At 36.2% G+C, this 20,283-nt stretch overlaps 2 pseudogenes; both read right to left on the minus strand.

Moving 5' to 3' along the window:
• Nucleotides 1-9,095: 9,095 nt before the first annotated feature.
• Nucleotides 9,096-18,683, minus strand: LOC114672331 (olfactory receptor 52E1-like; annotated as a pseudogene).
• A 665-nt stretch (nucleotides 18,684-19,348) lies between these two features.
• LOC100424359 (olfactory receptor 52J3-like) lies at nucleotides 19,349-20,283 on the minus strand (annotated as a pseudogene).

Raw genomic sequence — 20,283 nt, forward strand, 5'->3', positions numbered from 1 at the left:
CCTGCTGAGGACTCTCAGAAGATACTTTACTGTCTTCTTCAGTATTTCTGGGGAGACATAAGGGAATAGATAGTGGTTAAATATGACTATTTATAATTATAATTTATAATACTATTTATATACTATTTATATACTATAAATTATAATTTATAATACTATTTATAACAACATGCTAATTAAACTCTTGAAAACATAATAGAAGGGAATTAGGGTGAAATGCAACTATCAGCGACGTTGAAATTACTGACTATCCCATTTAGTATTTCATGGAGTTTGTGGAAGTCAGAAGCAGTTTTCTTCTAGTGGTCATATGATGTAGTGATTCATGATCATCCGTAGCTTATTTTTCTGTAAAATGCTTATTTATTTAAATTAGTTTCAATCAAAGACATGTACAGTAACAAGAACTTTTATGATATCTCTAAATCACCTTAGGTACTGAGTTGAGCAGATATTTAACACTCCCCCAAATGTTAAAAAAAAAAAAAATGAAAGATTGCAATGAGAAGAAATTATAATGGTCAAGAAGATATCCACTCAAAAGGCCCATCCGCCTTTCATAGTCTCTGCTCAGTCGGTATGACATCTCTCTGTAGTTTCTTTACTAAGACTGTGTTTATACATAGTTTTTAATGAGATTATTTTGATTTGGTTGATGACTTGATTATCAGTATTTTTCTACTTTTACAGTTGAAAAGTCGTGATCAATGCATAAACAAATAATGCAAAAATATGTGATCCCTTTTAATACAGGTAGAAGTACTTAATTTATGTTTAGAGGTAGAAGTATTTAATACAGGTAGGAGTATTTAATTTAGCATCCATGTGTGATATTTAGAGGAAAAAAAACCTTAAATAAACTAGGAAAAAATAAGTTTTTCAATTTGATGAAAATAATCTGAAAAACCTATAGTTGATATAATACTGAATGGTGAAACACAAAGTTTTTCATAGAATTGGAAATTAGACAAGAATATCAACTAGCATCAATTATATTTAATAGTTTACTGGAGATTCTAACAAGGTCAATGTGTTAAGAAAAAAAAGATATCAAGATTGGAATGGAAGGTAAACTTTGCTATTCATTATTAACATGAATTTTTAGGTAATAATGAAATCATTTAGAACCAAGCATTTAGCTGATCAATTATGCAAATATAAGAATCAATTCTTTTTATTTACTATCAGCAAACAATTATAATTTTGAATTAAAGTTTTTCAAAACTTCACAAAATCACTTACAACAGTATCAAAACATGAAATACTTAGCAATAAGCCCTAATATTATAAAACAGGACAGAGGAACTGAAAAGATCCCAAAATTACATATTCATGGTTTGGAAGACTGAAATATGTTGTCAATTTTCTAAAAATTGGTCAATAAATCTAAAACAAGTTCAATATATAACAATAAATTTAGGCTAATTCTAAAATAATTATGGGAATATGCTAAATTCCCCATAAAAAGTGAAACAAAAAGGGGGTCTTGTATTTAAAGACTTTAAACTTATTAAAAAACTAGAGTAATCAAGGTTATGTGGTATTTTCATAATGATGGAAAAATAAATAGAATAGTATAGAAACAGCAGAAATGGAAACACTTTATATGTTCAACTTAATATTTATAAAGAAACCTATATAGTATTTCAGTGAAGATAGATTCAATTCCAGCAATGGTACTAGTGAAACTGAATATACTTCTACTAAAAAAAAAAAAAAAAAAAACCTTCATTCCAACATCACAATACGTGCAAAATAGTAATTACATTTTTGAGTTATATCTACATTTTTAAATACTTCAAATTAAAATTTTTTGTTCTCTTTTTTGAGACAGCTCTGTTGCCCAGGCTGGAGTCCAGTGGCACGATCACACATGACTTCAGCCTAACGCCTCCAAGCTCAAGTGATTCTCCCACCTCCCTTTCCCCAATAGCTGGGATTACAGGGTCCTGCCACCACACCTGGCTAATTTTTGTACTTTTTTGTAGAGATGAGATTTTGCCATGTTGCCCAGGCTGGTCCAGAATTCCTGAATTCAGCAATCCACATGCCTTGGCCTCCCAAATTGCTCAGATTACAGGTGTAAGCCACTGTGCACAGTCCAAATTCCAGCATTTAAAGAGTAAACAAAGGAGAGTATCTATACAACACAGTGGAAAGTAATGGATTCCTAGTCGGGATATAAAAACAAGAACCATAAAAATATCTTGTTATATGTTACCAATTTGAAAGATGTGTAATTAATAAAGTGAATATACAATTCACAGACTGGGAGGAAATATTCATCATCTCTATTTTTGAAAAACAATTTTTCCCAAGAATATGTAAGTATGCTTACAACTAAAATGTAAAACAAAGAACAATCTATGCAAAAAGAAGAAAAGAAACCTAAAATAATACTTGGTAAAGAAAAATACACAAATGACATTAAAATTATCAAAATCATGGTGTTTCATTAATTGTGCCTAACATGTATAATGACATAATATCACACATTCGAAAGACTTGCTGAAATTAAAAAGCATAACAACATCAAATCCAAATTTTGACAAGGATGTAGAACGATGGATTCTGCTATATTGAATCCATTGAAAAGATCAAAACATTGGAAATAAATCATCATTTTTTATAAATGTGTTAATGCACATACCAATCATTACATGTAATAATTGAACTCCACGAAGCTTATTCCTAAATGAAATGAAAGCATATGTTCACATGAGACATGTACAAGAATATTCATAGCAACTTTATCCATAATTGTCCCAAAGTGGAAATAACACAAAGATCCATCAATAAATGAATAGAAAAATTAATCTTAGAATGTTTACATAATGAAATGTTATTTGCTGATTCAGGCAAATTGATTACTTATACATGCAACAGCATAGATATTATGCTGAGCCAATAATTGCTTAGTTACCAAAACGATTTATATGAAATCCTAAGAACATACATACACACACACACACACACACAGAGTATGTGCTGAAAATATCAGGTCAATTGTTGATAGGTGTTGAAAGGGTCAGGAATTGACTGAGAAGGAACACAAGAGGATGCTGTAACATTATGGAAAGATTCTGTATATTTACAGTGCTATAGGATACATAAGTAAAGATTCTTCTGTATACTCCAAGCTCAAATTCAGAATCTTTATTTGTGCATTTAAACATATGTACATTTTACCTTAAACATAAAATTCAAACTTGGAGAAAGCAATTCAGTCTTTATGTTTGTTGAAATTAGGGGATGACAGTATTATGCTTCTATATTTAGTTTGCGTATGTTTCAGATGCTCCATAATAAAATGGTATGAAATATAAATCTAGTCAAAATATGTGTCATCTTTTGTATTTAGTAAACTAAAATCCTATCACTTACTTTCATAAAATGTTTATTATTGGAGATAGAATATTCTATTTGAATAGAACATTAATTTATTTCAAACAAATAATAAAGAAAGCCAAAAATCTTAACATTTGACTGCTATATTTCACTGCTACACTCAGAGAGCTTAAAATAAAATAGAGAACATGGTCTTGTTATTTTCTTATTTAAGATCATCAGCTTTTAAGTAAAATGCTAACCATGATGTATTTTTATGATAGTTTGTAGTGAGTTTATTGATCACTGAAATTATTTCAAATAATGATGAATTCAGTGAGGGGTACACAGACACACACCATGCTAGGATTGTATCCTAGGATGTACCATATTACTTCACCCAAGATTTTTCAAATTTATCATTTACTTTTAACTATCATAGTATTTTTATGCCTTACTAAAATATTTCAAACATATTCTTCTGCACTTTCAACTGAATTTCATATTACTTTATTATTAAAATTTAAACCAATTTCTGGAAGCCAGAGGCCTAATTAATTGGGACTGTACCAGTTGAGATGGCCTTAACAATGTATGTTTTTCTCCAATTCAGGCATGCATACACCTATTTTTCTGCTTTATTTGCTTTATTTGACTGAACCTGTATGCTAGCAAAAGGTCCATTAAAGAAAATATATTTTGAGCACTGTGCTAAATACTTTATATAAATATTCTTATTGAAATTTTATACCAGCTATGAGTAGATGCAATTATCATACTAATTTTATAGGGAAACAAAGTTAAGGTTAAGAGAGTCTAATAGTGTAAGGTAATTCATAAACATAAATTGTACAGTTAAAATTAGAATATCTGCCTCACCATTACAAATTTCTTTTGGGCAGTAATGCTCTCACGAAGGTAGGTATGGAAGTAAGTAACAATTACAAGTTAAGAAAGAAAAGTGTTTTGTTCAAAATTGCACAGCTCTTTAAAGTCACTAGGTGGAGGACAATAAGAAAAATACATTTTCATAATTTATGTAATGTTCAACAGTCAGAATTTAAAAATATATGTTTGTGTGTATGCACTACAAGAATAAAATGGAAAGAGTAGACAGTATAGCTCATAAATCTCCTGGGCTAGAATTGCTGGAAATTTGGGGATGCACCCAAGGCCAAAAAAAAGGTGATATTGGATGATGTAGAAAAAACCTTGAGAATTCAAGTGAATCTTGGCAATTACAGCAATGAAAATGTGGGGAAAAGAAAGAGATCAGCCTGTTACTGTGTCTATATAGAAAGAAGTAGACATAAGAGACTCCATTTTGTTCTGTATTTGAGATGCTGTTAATCTGTGACCCTACCCCCAACCTTGTCCTTGCAAGAGACATGTGCTGTGGTAACTCAAGGTTTAATGGATTTTGGGTGTGCAGGGTGTGCCTTTGTTCCTAGAAAAGCTAGGTATTGTCCAAGGTTTATCCCCATGTGATAGGATGAAACAATGCCGCTAAAAGGTTTATCTCAAGGCACAGGATTTTCCTTTAAACTTATTCATGTCGCAGAGATCCTTGTTCTTATGTCTTACTGCTGATTTCCTCCCTAAAAACGATCCTATTGTCCTGCCACTCCCTTATCTTTAAGATGGTAAAGATAATTATCTATAAATACTAAGGGAACTCAGAGACCGGTGCCGGCGTGGGTCCTCTGTAAGCTGAGCGCCGGTCCCCTGGGCCCCCGCTTTTCTTTCTCTATACTTTGTCTCTGTGTCTTATTTCTTTTCTAAAGTCTCTCGTTCCACCTAATGAGAAACACCCACAGGTGTGGAGGGGCAGGCCACCACTTCAGAAAATATGTTGACTTTTTAGGAAGCACACAAAAGAAAGGCAAGTACATTTCAGGGAGGTATTTTTGGCTAGAAAAAGCTCTTAGAATTAAAATGTGGGAAGTACAATTTGACATAATCTAAGACCATTTCTAAACTTCATTCTCTTTCTTTTTCTTTCTTTCTTTCTTTTTTTTTTTTTTTTTTTTTTTTTTGTGACGGAGTTCACTCTAGTCACCCAAGCTGGAGTGCAATAGCATGATCTCGGCTCACTACAACCTCCACCTCCCAGATCAAATGATCTCCTGCCTCAGCCTCCTGAGTAGGTAGGATTACAGGCACCCTCCACCATGCCCGACTAATTTTTGTATTTTTCATATATACGGGGTTTCACCATGTGCAAGGCTGGACACAGTCACGCATGCCTCAATTTCAGCACTTTGGGAAGCTAAGGAGGGCAGATTGCCTGAGCTCAGAAGTTGCAGACCAGCCTGGGCACATGACAAAACCCCATTCGAGCCACTGAACTCTAGCCTGGGCGACAGAGTGACACTCCATCTCAAAAAAATAAAATTAAATAAACAAGACAAAAAATAGCCAGGCGTGCTGGTGCGTGCCTGTGGTCCCAGCTACTCTGGAGGCTGAGATCAGAGGCAGAGGTTGCAGTGGGCTGAGGTCATGCCACTGCACTCCAACCTGGGTTGAAGAGTGAGGTTCTGTCTCAAGAAGAAAGAAAGTGGAAGGAAGGAAGGAAGGAAGGAAGGAAGGAAGGAAGGAAGGAAGGAAGGAAGGAAGGAAGGAAGGAAGGAAGGGGAAGAGAAAGAAAGAGAAAAAGAAATTTCAGTGACTTAAAGTTTTTTTAAAGATGACATAAATGATACAAATGTTGAATCTTTTAGAATTTTGAGGCCAAAACTTGACCAAAGCTTCTCTCTTAACATCCAGAGGGCAAGTCATTCCTCTCCTTTATATTTGTGGTTCTGCCATCATTAGGGGACAATTACCTGTTTTAATATTTCCATGATAATGACTCTAATTCTGAGATTACAAAGTTTTGGCATATATAGCAGCAATAACATCCTATATCTACTATTTAAAACAGACACTAATAATAAATTATTCTATTATATTAATTGAGCATCAGGAGATTCAGAGCCATACCTTCTCAATACTCCGGCTATTCACCATCCATTGATAGATGTTAGCCTTGCAAATGAACCTGTTTTTTATCCCTTTTCTCAAAAGTTGTCAGAGTGTGGATTTATTTGAAGTCTACAATTTACAGGGCTTCAGATCTGACTAGCAGATAGGTCCACTTACTACACAGTTGCTGACAGGTGCACACTCTGTGTCAGATTCACCCGTGGACTCTTTCTCTCCATATCAGAACCCATCTGTCCACTGTGACTGACTAAGAATCAGTTAGATATTCAATGCCATTCCCTTTGAATCAGGAATGCATGGGTTGATGGCTTAATTCTCTCACTTCCTTAAGATTTTAGACAAGTCATTCCCTGAGCCTTATTTTATTTTTCTGTAGAGGTTGAGATATTCAGAGCATCACCCTTATATGGCTCTACTTGTTCATGACTTGGTGCTCCCTTTCTCTGGTGGTAGCTGACATAAAGGGAGCCTGGCACTCTCATCTGTCATGTATATGTAAGTGACAATACCTGATGTGTCTTCCAGGAACTCTCCTCAATGTCCACTGTGTTGGGCTGCCCCACTCCTCTTAGCCTCTTTTTTAGGGAAGCCCACAAATATAAAATATGTCTTGGAATCGCTTCTCAAGGACACTGCCTCTTCTTGCAGTGCCCGGCTGGGCTTCCTGCCAAGTATCCCTCAAGAGGAACACATTGTGAAAAGGAGTTGGCTCCCCTGAGAAGAACATCCTGTCTCAGTCTCTTTAGAGACTGGGAGTGTCTCAGCGTTCAAGTCAAGCATTCTGAAATCTCTTAGTTCAAACTTGCATCTAGAGAGTTGGAAATGCCTTTTATATTTTGTTTCATTGACACATCATTGTTTTATGTGTTTCAACTTCATTTCCAGATTTTCTATCCATTAACTTTTTCTAATTATTTTGGTCAAGGTCACTTCAATTTGAAACACATAGTTTTCAATTATGTGCTCCTTATTTTCCATTCATACATCTGAATTAGTAGCTATGGCCATTTCTGTACACACTTCTTTTTTAAAATCACTTAATATCATAATGAATCCTAAATGATATTTGGCTGTCTCTTTTATAGTCTGTTTGTACATTAAATAATAGCAGAGATATTAAGAAATTTGGCCTGGGACTAATTCATTTGAATTTCCATGTTATGTAGTAGTTATGTGGTTTTGTGTAATTTATTTAACTTCTGAATCTCAACTTACTTATTATGAAATCTGAACTATCTACAGAATCAAATGTAATTTCTAGAATGTCACAAGTGGTCAAGAAATGTCAGAAATTATTGTTGGTTGTAATGTTACTTCTTGTTTCATTGTGATTATATGCTTCTTAAATCATATGGAATTGTGAGGTTCTTCTTCCTACTCCTACATTTATCTCTCCTCTCCCTCTTCTTCTCCCTCTCCCTCTCCCCTCCTCTCTTTCCTTTTCTTCTCTTTTCTCTTAGAGTCTCACTCTGTCACCCAGGCTGGAGTGCAGTGGTACTATCTCAGCTCACTGCAGCCTCTGCCTTCCGGGTTCCAGTGGTTCTCCTGCATCAGTCTTTCAAGTAGCTGGGCCACCACGCTCAGCTAAATTTTGTATTTTGGCAGAGATGGGGTTTAGCCACGATGGCCAAGCTGATCTCAAATTCCTGACCTCAGGTGATCCACCAGCCTTGGCCTCTCAAAATGTTGGGATTAGAGGCATGAGCCACAGTGCCCAGCTCCCTACACATTCTTTTGTAACTTTAAAAATGCCACCTCTCCCAATATAATATTAGTACATAATATTAATGTTATATATGTCCTTTCCCCAATATTTGTCAAAATATTTATCCAGAGACCAATTCTACCAGTGTGTGGAAACTTCATATGGTATGCTTACTTTTCCATTTTCAGGTCCATTGAATATTTTGATGAAAATAGTGGTAAAGAAAAATCTGAGGGCATATGTGCTTTTTGTTTGATGAATCTAAAAGTATTTTATATAACAGTGTCCTTTCTATTTGGGACTATATTTTGTTAGCTTATAGAAATTACTTTCATGATATTATTACACTTCTCTCTCATTGTTCGTTCTCACTTTCAGATTATGTCACTTCAAGGCAATCAATGTTGGTAAGATGTTATTATAAGTGGATCAGAAAAAGCATAAACCAGTGCATGCACTTTGTAGTATTTGCTCAAACCCTAATCTTGCTACCTTGTGTTAATATTGCTCTCTGGTGAAAGAAGAAGTTCAGGTCCTGTTTATGTAGCCACTTGGCCATGTGTAGAACTTCTGTGTGTTCAGAAGGAAGGAATTTAGTGTGTCTGTTCATCTGCCCATTTCCCTCTGTAGACACTGTGCTTCATACCATATCATCATTGCCTCAATATACTCATCTATAAAAAGGAGGTGTTAAGACTTTAAATTACTTTTTACTGATGTTATAAGGTTTTAGTGAGTTAATACTTACCAAGTTACAAAAACCGTACCTGGTTTATAATGTGTATTGTATAAATGTTTGTTATTATTAGTAGTAGTCACTTTTTATCAACTTCACATGTATTTTCATGTAAATGCTACTTTATTTATCACATAATTGTTGACATTTATGGTACATTGTAGAAACTATGCTGATATAAAATATTGGTTTATTTTCCTCACTAATATAAGTAAATGACTCTATAAATCTATACATTGAACACCATCTTCCCCAGATATTGTAATAGTGTTGTGACTTTGAGAGTATAGAATAAATTTCACACTTTCCTACTCAATACTCTTAATCACTGTAGTCTAAATTTCATAATTTATTTCTGAAAGCTCTATTTGTCCCCTCTCTGATCTTCTTAGGTCTGACCCCATTGAGAGCAGGTGGGATTACAACATAAAAATTGGCAAGAAAAATATAGATGAATTGAGGGAAATTTTGGCCAAACCAGTGAGTCATGATGGAGAAAAACACTGGTGCATAGACCAGCATGACACAGACATGGGAGCCACAGGTACTGAGTGCCTTGAGTCGGGCATCCCTGGAGGGTGGGTGAAAGACAGCACAGAGTATCTGGACATGGGAAAGGACAATGGCTATGATGTCAAACACTAGGATAGAGAGGACACACAAACCATAGATAATGTTGACCTTGATACTGGTACAGGGCAGGAGCTTGATGCTCATATTCTCATAGTAGATGAGGGGGTTGATTTGGTGTCTACAGAAGGGCAGTCTTAGGATGAGTAGAACAAAGGGTATGGCAATGGCTAAGGGTCTCAGAAGAATGACCAGTGCTATAACTGACACTGCCTTGTTTGTCAGCACCAATGTGTCGCAAAGAAGGTTACAGATGGCCACATAGCGATCATAGGCCATGACAACAAGCACAGCTGACTCCACATCAGTTCACAGGTGGATAAAGAACATCTGGATTAGACAGGCCTCAAAAGTGGTTTCTCTCAGCTTGAACTAGAAGATGACAGGCATCTTGGAGATGGTGGATATGGACTGGCCCAGGGCAATAGATGACAGAATAGCCAGGAAGTAGAACATGGGTTCATGCAAATTGTTTTCATTCTAAATCATAAAAATAAGTGCAGTATTTTCTAATAGTGAAGTTAAACATACAACACAAAATGGAAAGCCAATCCACATGTGTCCTGGAATTTCCAAAAGGAAAAAAAAGTGGGGATGAAACTATGTGTCATTAAGAGTGACCGTGCTTCTGAGGCCCTTTTACAGCTGCACATCTCATAGAGCAGAATCCTCACTTATTAAGAGGCTTCAGATCTTAGAATACAATGTTACTGATTTCTTACCAAATAATACAAAAATATGTTTTCCTTTTTTCTAATAACTAAGCCCATCAAGACATAACTACATGAATTTTATGAAAACTTAACTACATCTTTATTGTTTAATTTCAATAAAGCTAATCTTATATCTTACACTTATTTTCATTCAAATAGACAACATAGTTAAATAAATTTGTAACTATCAAGGACAAATAGAATATCAGGTAAATGGTAAGATATTTGGTGTATAGACAGGCATTATTCATTGTTACTTTTCTTAAAGAAGTTTTATAGAGCTTAGAAATTTAAATAATCAAAATACAATATATGGTTTCTTTGGGATTTCAAATGTGTATTTTTCTTCCTATCCCAAGTAACGTCCATCCTGTACTGAATTGCTGTAGCCTGTGGAGGTAATAAAATAATTTTAAAAGTTCCAAACGAAGTGCAGAAAACCATTAAAATAAGAGTTATACCTTTTACCAGAGATGACATCATTGCTGTTACAGGAGACAGTTTCAAAGCTGGGAAATACAAATGTATGATGAATTTAATTGATATAGTTGAGATGACCTTACCATTACATTTTACAATTGATAGTTGAAAATTGCAAAGGGGAAACATATGAAATTATAAGAATTTGGTTCATGGCAACATTAGCAGTAGCTTTTCCAGGCTAACTCTGTTTCTTAATGAATTAATTGGATTTAATCATTTTAGGTGGAGTTAAGTTTTCATTATGAATGTGTGGTAGAGTATTTTAATGCATCGGTAGAAATATTCAAAACAAAAATAACAAAGGAGTTACAAGCTTAATTGAAGTAAAATCTAGTATATTTGTAGAATCAGTGTTAATTCTATTTTACATTCTATGCCAAAAAGATCAGACTTTATCTTTCTGATTGGCTTAAACATCTGTTCATGGCTGCTCGTCTTCTACCATTTCCCAACAGTGGGACTGCTGGATCATATGACAGTTCTCATTTTAGTTCCAGAAGAACTTCCCCAACCTAGTAGGGCAGGCCAACATTCAAATCCAGGAAATACAGAGAACGCCACAAAGATACTCCTCGAGAAGAGCAACTCCAAGACACATAATTGCCAGATTCACCAAAGTTGAAATGAAGGAAAAAATCTTAAGGGCAGCCAGAGAGAAAGGTCAGGTTACCCACAAAGGGAAGCCCATCAGACTAACAGCAGATCTCTCAGCAGAAACTCTCCAAGCCAGAAGAGAGTGGGGGCCAATATTCATCATTCTTAAAGAAAAGAATTTTCAACCCAGAATTTCATATCCATCCAAACTAAGTTTCATAAGTGAAGGAGAAATAAAATCCTTTACAGATAAGCAAATGCTTAGAGATTTTGTCACCGCTAGGCCTGCCTTACAAGAGACCCTGAAGGAAGCACTCAACATGGAAAGGAACAACCGGTACCAGCCATTGCAAAAACATGCCAAAATGTAAAGACCATCGAGGCTAGGAAGAAACTGCATCAACTAACGAGCAAAATAACCAGTGAATATCATAATGGCAGGATCAAGTTCACACATAACAATATTAACCTTAAATGTAAATGGACTAAATGCTCCAATTAAAAGACACAGACTGGCAAACTGGATAAAGAGTCAAGACCCATCAGTCTGCTGTATTCAGGAGACCCATCTCACACGCAGAGACATACATAGGCTCAAAATAAAGGGATGGAGGAAGATCTACCAACCAAATGGAGAACAAAAAAAAAGCAGGGGTTGTAATACTAGTCTCTGATAAAACAGACTTTAAACCATCAAAGATCAAAAGAGACAAAGAAGGCCATTACATAATGGTAAAAGGATCAATTCAACAGGAAGAGCTAACTATCCTAAATATATATGCACCCAATACAGGAGCACTCAGCTTCATAAAGCAAGTCCTTGGAGACTTACAAAGAGACTTAGACTCCCATACAATAATAATGGGAGACTTTAACACCGCATGGTCAACATTAGACAGATCAACGAGACAGAAAGTCAATAAGGATATCCAGGAATTGAGCTCAACTCTGCACCAAGCGGACCTAATAGACATCTACAGAACTCTCCACCCCAAATCAACAGAATATACATTCTTCTCAGCACCACATTCTAAAACTGACCACATAGTTGGAAGTAAAGCACTCCTCAGCAAATGCAAAAGAACAGAAATTATAACAAACTGTCTCTCAGACCACAGTGCAATCAAACTAGAACTCAGGACTAAGAAACTCAATCAAAACCACTCAACTACATGAAAACTGAACAACCTGCTCCTGAATGACTACTGGGTACATAACAAAATGAAGGCAGAAAAAAAAGATGTTCTTTGAAACCAATGAGAACAAATATACAACATACCAGAATCTCTGGGACACATTTAAAGCAGTGTGTAGAGGGAAATTTATAGCACTAAATGCCCACAAGAGAAAGCTGGAAAGATCTAAAATTGACACTCTAACATCACAGTTAAAAGAACTAGAGAAGCAAGAGCAAACACATTCAAAAGCTAACAGAAGGCAAGAAATAACTAAGATCAGAGCAGAACTGAAGGAGATAGAGACACAAAAAACCCTCCAAAAAATCAATGAATTCAGGAGCTGGTCTTTTGAAAAGATCAACAAAATTGATAGACCACTAGCAAGACTAATAAAGAAGAAAAGAGAGAAGAATCAAATAGATGCAATAAAAAATGATAAAGGGGATATCACCGCCGACTCCACAGAAATACAAACTACCATCAGAGAATACTATAAACACCTCTATGCAAATAAACTAGAAAACCTAGAAGAAATGGATAATTTCCTGGACACTTACACTCTCCCAAGACTAAACCAGGAAGAAGTTGAATCCCTGAATACACCAATAGCAGACTCTGAAATTGAGGCAATAATTAATAGCCTACCAACCAAAAAAAGTCCAGGACCAGATGGATTCACAGCCGAATTCTACCAGAGGTACAGGAGGAGTTGGTACCCTTCCTTCTGAAACTATTCCAATCAATAGAAAAAGAGGGAATCCTCCCTAACTCATTTTACGAGGCCAACATCATCCTGATACCAAAGCCTAACAGAGACACACAAAAAAGAGAATTTTAGACCAATATCCCTGATGAACACTAATGCAAAAATCCTCAATAAAATACTGGCAAACCGAATCCAGCAGCACATCAAAAAGCTTATCCACCATGATCAAGTGGGCTTCATCCCTGCGATGCAAGTCTGGTTCAACATACGAAAATCAATAAATGTAATCCAGCATATAAACAGAACCAAAGACAAAAACCACATGATTATCTCAATAGATGCAGAAAAGGCCTTCGACAAAATTCAACAGCCCTTCATGCTAAAAACTCTCAACAAATTTGGTATTGATGGAACGTATCTCAAAATAACAAGAGTTATTTATGACAAACCCACAGCCAATAATGGGCAAAAACTGGAAGCATTCCCCTTGAAAACTGGCACAAGACAGGGATGCCCTCTCTCACCACTCCTATTCAACATAGTGCTGGAAGTTCTGGCTAGGGCAATCAGGCAAGAGAAAGAAATCAAGGGTATTGAGTTAGGAAAAGAAGAAGTCAAATTGTCCCTGTTTGCAGATGACATGATTGTATATTTAGAAAACCCCATTGTCTCAGCCCAAAATCTCCTTAAGCTGATAAGCAACTTCAGCAAAGTCTCAGGATACAAAATTAATGTGCAAAAATCACAAGCATTCTTATACACCAGTAACAGACAAACAGAGAGCCAAATCATAAATGAACTTCCATTCACAATTGCTTCAAAGAGAATAAAATACCTAGGAATCCAACTTCCAAGGGATGTAAAGGACCTCTTCAAGGAGAACTACAAACCACTGCTCAGTGAAATCAAAGAGGACACAAACAAATGGAAGAACATACCATGCTCATGGATAGGAAGAATCAATATCGTGAAAATGGCCATACTGCCCAAGGTAATTTATAGATACAATGCCATCCTCATCAAGCTACCAATGAGTTTCTTCACAGAATTGGAAAAAAATGCTTTAAAGTTCATATGGAACCAAAAAAGAGCCCGCAATGCCAAGACAATCCTAAGTCAAAAGAACAAAGCTGGAGGCATCACGCTACCTGACTTCAAACTATACTACAAGGCTACAGTAACCAAAACAGCATGGTACTGGTACCAAAACAGAGATATAGACCAATGGAACAGAACAGAGTCCTCAGAAATAATACCACACATCTACAGCCATCTGATCTTTGACAAATCTGAGAGAAACAAGAAATGGGGAAATGATTCCCTATTTAATAAATGGTGCTGGGAAAATTGACTAGCCATAAGTAGAAAGCTGAAACTGCATCCTTTCCTTACTCCTTATACAAAAATTAATTCAAAATGGATTAGAGACTTAAATGTTAGACCTAATACCATAAAAACCCTAGAAGAAAACCTAGGTAGTACCATTCAGGACATAGGCATGAGTAAAGACTTCATGTCTAAAACACCAAAAGCAACAGCAACAAAAGCCAAAATTGACAAATGGGATCTCATTAAACTAAAGAGCTTCTGCACAGCAAAAGAAACTACCATCAGAGTGAACAGGCAACCTACAGAATGGGAGAAAATTTTTGCAATCTACTCATCTAACAAAGGGCTAATATCCAGAACCTACAAAGAACTCAAACAAATTTACAAGAAAAAAACAAACAACCCCATCAAAAAGTGGGCAAAGGATATGAACAGACATTTCTCAAAAGAAGACATTCATACAGCCAACAGACATACGAAAAAATGCTCATCATCACTGGCCATCAGAGAAATGCAAATCAAAACCACAATGAGATACCATCTCACACCAGTTAGAATGGCAATCATTAAAAAGTCAGGAAACAACAGGTGCTGGAGAGGATGTGGAGAAATAGGAACAATTTTACACAATTGGTGGGACTGCAAACTAGTTCAACCATTATGGAAAACAGTATGGCGATTCTTCAAGGATCTAGAACTAGATGTACCATATGACCCAGCCATCCCATTACTGGGTATATACCCAAAGGATTATAAATCATGCTGCTATAAAGACACATGCACACGTATGTTTATTGCAGCACTATTCACAATAGCAAAGACTTGGAATCAACCCAAATGTCCATCAGTGACAGATTGGATTAAGAAAATGTGGCACATATACACCATGGAATACTATACAGCCATCAAAAAGGATGAGTTTGTGTCCTTTGTAGGGACATGGATGCAGCTGGAAACCATCATTCTTAGCAAACTATCACAGGAACAGAAAACCAAACACTGCATGTTCTCACTCATAGGTGGGAACTGAACAATGAGATCTCCTGGATTCGGGAAGGGGAACATCACACACCGGGGCCTATCATGGGGAGGGGGTAGGGGGGAGGAATTACATTGGGAGTTATACCTGATGTAAATGATGAGTTGATGGGTGCTGACGAGTTGATGGGTGCAGCACACCAACATGGCACTAGTATACATATGTAACAAACCTGCACGTTATGCACATGTACCCTAGAACTTAAAGTATAATAATAATAATAATAATAAAAGAAATAGGAAAAAGCATTTCAAATACAAAACTAAAAAAAGGACTTGGGTCAAACTAAAAACAAATTATATTAAAAACAATAATAAAAAAAAAGAATACAGCAAGGGATGAAGCAAATTTCCTATACTCATGACACTTATCTTGGGTGAAGGGAAAGGGAGGGCTATGGTGAGCAAAGTGGACCATAAACGAATGCATATCTAAGAAAATTCCCTACATTAAAATTTGAGTACGTGGACAAGGAAGAGTATCACTTAAAAAAAATAAATAAATAAAATAATAAAATAAAATAAAATAAAATAAAATAAAATATAAAAAGGTTATAAAGAGACATGATATGCTTTGTGGAAGAAGGTTTGGAATGAGTCTTGAAAGATGTGCAATTATTAATTGGAATTAAATAATACAATGAATTAAGGGAGGGTGTTTATGATTAAAAATATAATGAATAAAAGCAAAATATTGCTTCATTGAGCATTAAAATATAACTTGGAATTAATACTAGAGATATATTTGAAAATTTGAGTGGCATAGAGGCAGAGGTCTTAGCTTTCTGCTTCACTGGCATTTAAACCATGCCTAGAGGAGTGCCTGGCACTCATCTATTGTCAAATAATTATATAGTGAATAAATGAATTAATTATTAATGGAGTTTAATTAACACCAGGCTTAAGATTTCTACTGCATTGGAAGGCGCCTACGGTCATTAAGATATTTAAGTAAGGCAATTTCAAGTTTGAATATGTGTAAAATATTTATGCTGTGCCCTTTTGTAGATTCATGGAAAAATTCCTCATGGATGTGGGGTAGACCTTCTTCTGTTATTAATACTGAGGATAAGCTATTTATTATTTCAATTTTTAATTTTTTTTAATTGCTTCTCCTTTGCCCATTTTCTCATTTCCTAAATTTGTCGGTGTTATTGCTTTGTTTTGATTTTGGTTTTATTAGAAGCTCAGTAAGTAAAGAGAAAATTGAGGTCTCGTATGAGATGTATAACTTTGGAAAGACAGAAATATTCTCTGTCTCTAGGGTACTGCCAGACTCCTAAGGGAAGTGTCTTGACTATTATAAACCCTATTGCAATCAAGGTACTTGCCGACCTGAACTACACTTGCAGGATATCCCAACACAAATACTTATACTTTTCTTTTCTGAAACTAAGATTAACATGGTTGTTTTCGCATTAAGTAGAAGAGGCACTCAGATATTCAACATGCTATGATTAGAGAGACAGTGGTCTGTTCCTTACTCTGACAGAGGAGATAATGAAAAAGAGGAAGGATTTTATGAAAGACATTAAATATACGAGTAATATTGTGTAATAGTAAGGAACGTGATGAGGAAAGAGCATATAAATAACTGCTGATGCAATGAGGGATATCTGTCCTAGTTTTTGTTCCTCCTCACCTAACTGAAATCTGTTGAATTTAAGCCAGTAGTGAGCAGAAAATATATAGTATCTCTTAACTGCATAGACAACAGTGTCAGACATAACTTGTTTTAAATTTCTAGATCCATGACCAAGCTATTTAATTTAACAGAGAGAAAATGTTACGGTGATAACAACACTTTCAGTTCAGTTGCTCTTTATAATTGCATGAGAAATGCATGTAATTCATGTAAAGCCCTTAATACTACTATTGACATAGTAATACCAGCTGTTGTCATTGTTGATATTTTAAATATAATGCTATAGAAGTACAGTTTCATTCTGGCTTGAACCAGTGGGCAAGTGTTGAGATTACCAGGTATCTTTTAAAAGCCACTTGATTATTCCATTCTGGTGACACCTGCTATGTAATGAATATTATGAATATTATGTGAGTATCATGGGCATTTTGGGTTGCCATTATTTTTTATTGATTGATTGATTGATTAATTGATTTAATATTTTTGAAACAGAGTCTAGCTGTTGTTGCCCAGGCTGGAGTACAGAGGCGCCATCTCAGCTCACTGCAACTTCTGCCTCCCAGATTCAAGCGATTCTCCTGCCTCAACCTCCTGAGTAGCAAATCCCTCCAATCTTCAAGTCTAATTAAAAATAATGAAACAAATAAAATAAGATTAGAAGTGGACTATCCTTTGGATGCTGGATAAGAAGAAAAAAAGTAGATGTTTATCTCAGAATGATTCTAATCTAGATGAAAGGGAAAACCACCTGAAGATTTATATCTATTCTTTACTAGGATAATGAAAAAGTGGGAGCCCAAGAGAGAAAAAATGTTCACAATAAATATTTTACTTTGATTTGGAGTCTTCCCTGTGCTGTATCCCTCTGAGTGTATAAAGAGAGGTAACAGTATGGTTCAGGCATGTTGGATTGGGTAAATAAATAATGCTCCCTTCATTTTTATAAACACAGCAACTAAAAATATGTATCATGAGTAATTTTTACAAATATTATAATTGGTTACATATGAAAGTGTTTAAAAATATTTAAAAACATTTCTTCGAAATTATTAACATTGTTTGGTTACTTAATAGGTGTGTGGTAATGTTCACTAACCAATGGCACCTTCTTCAAGTCATCTATTTTCATACTGATTGGAATTCCGGGCCTTGAATCAGTGCAGCCTGGACTGGAATTCCATTCTTCATGTCTTTTATCTTGTCTGCTGTTGGAAATGTCCTACTCATCACTATCATCCACACTGAGTGTGGTATCCAGGAGCCCATGTATATCTTTTTAGCTGTGTTGGCAGCTACTGACCTACGCCTGACCTTATGCATTACTCCAAAAATGCTCATGATCTTTTGGCTGCAATCAAGGGAGATTTACTTTGACCCCTGTCTAATTCAAATGTATTTTACTCACACTTTCCAGTGCATGGAGTCTGGCATTCTCCTGGCCATGGCTTTTGACTGATATGTGGCTATCTGTGTACCCCTGAGACACTCTGCTATCCTCACTATGAAGGTGCTCATCAGCATCATTATGGTGGTGACCATTCCAGCATCTGTTATCATCATCATGTGTCCACTTCTAATTAAGTTGTGCCTGAAGCATTTCCATGCCGCAGCCATCTCTCATTCCTACTGTGAGCACGTGGCTGTGGTAAAGCTGGCTGCAGAAAATGTCAGAGCCGATAAAGCTTATGGACTGCTTGTGGGTTTCTCAGTCCTTGGATTTGATGTGATCTTCATTTTCTTGTCCTATGCCTTTATCTTCCAGGCTGTCTTCAAATTGCCACAGAAGGAGGCATGATTCAAGGCATTCAACACGTGCACAACTCACATCTTTGTCTTTCTCCAGTTCTATATTCTCACATTTTTAATATCTTTTATACACAGGTTTGGCTTCAGTGTTGCTCCTTATGTACACATTCTTCTGTCCAACTTTTACCTGCTTGTTCCACCCCTGCTTAACCCTATTGTCTATGGAGTGAAGACCAAACAGATCCGAGAGGGAGCTATCAAAATGTTCACTCACAAAGGGTGATTTACAGGCAATCCAACCCATCATTCACTGTTCCTAATAATATACCTAGTAATTCTTGTCATGCAGAGTTGTACTTTAAGAATCTTTGAATTATTTTAGTTTACACAGGATAAGTGCAAAATTTATTCCTTTACGATTTGCAGAATCTCTTGATATGAAATTCATTTACAAAACGATTATCTAGTGAAATCTCAAAATTGACTTTTGTCAGCCATATCCACACCCTCAAGAAGTAAAGAAATAAGAGACCTTACCTTGAGGTGAAAGTATGGACCACATGCTCATGAATCTGCTTGGTTCTCACACCATAGATAATAGGATTGAGGGCAGGTGGAATGACCACATAGAGGTTGGCAACAGTAATGTGGACATAATGGGGAATTTTTTTGCCAAATCGATGGGTGAAGAAGGAGAAGAGAGAGGGTGTATAGAAAACACACATCACCCCAACATGTGAGCCACACGTGCTCAGTGCTTTATGACAAGCTTCTTGAGATGGGAGGTGGAAAACAGCTTGGAGAATGCAGGTATAGGACATTCCAACAAGTGTCACATCCAAAATAAGAAAAGAAGCCACAAAAAGCCCATAAATCACATTGAGGTGAATGCTAGCACAGGCCAACTTGCAATGCCCGTGTGCTCACAGCAGGTGTGGGCAATAATCCGAGCCTCACAGAAGGGCAGATGATGGTTTAGGTAGACAATGGGCAACATGAGCAGGACTGGGTGCAATATAATGCCCACACCAATGCCTGCCAACACTCGGGGTGTCAGAATAGAGGTATAGTAGAGTGGTGTACAGATGGCTACATAGCCGTCAAAGACCGTTGCCAGTAGCACAGTGGACTCCATTCCTGTGAAGGTGTGTATCAGAAACATCTGGACTACACAGGCTCCAAAGCCAATTTTATGTGCATCAAACCAGAAGATACCTAACATACGAGGCACTGAGGATGTTGAGAGGGCTAGGTCTATGGCTGATAAGATGGCTAGAAAGTAGAACATAGGGTCCCAAAGAGTATGCTCAGACCAGATTGCCAGTAGATTTGTAGCATTGCCCAGCAGAGCCATTAAGTAAACAGAGCAAAAGGGCAGGGAAATCCAGCCATGGAAAGCCTCAAGTCCTGGGATGCCTGTCAGAAAAAAGGTATCTGGGTAGAAAATGGTGGTGTTGGTGTGGAACAT

Source organism: Macaca mulatta, chromosome 14, assembly GCF_049350105.2.
Source record: "Macaca mulatta isolate MMU2019108-1 chromosome 14, T2T-MMU8v2.0, whole genome shotgun sequence".
NCBI lineage: Eukaryota > Metazoa > Chordata > Mammalia > Primates > Cercopithecidae > Macaca > Macaca mulatta.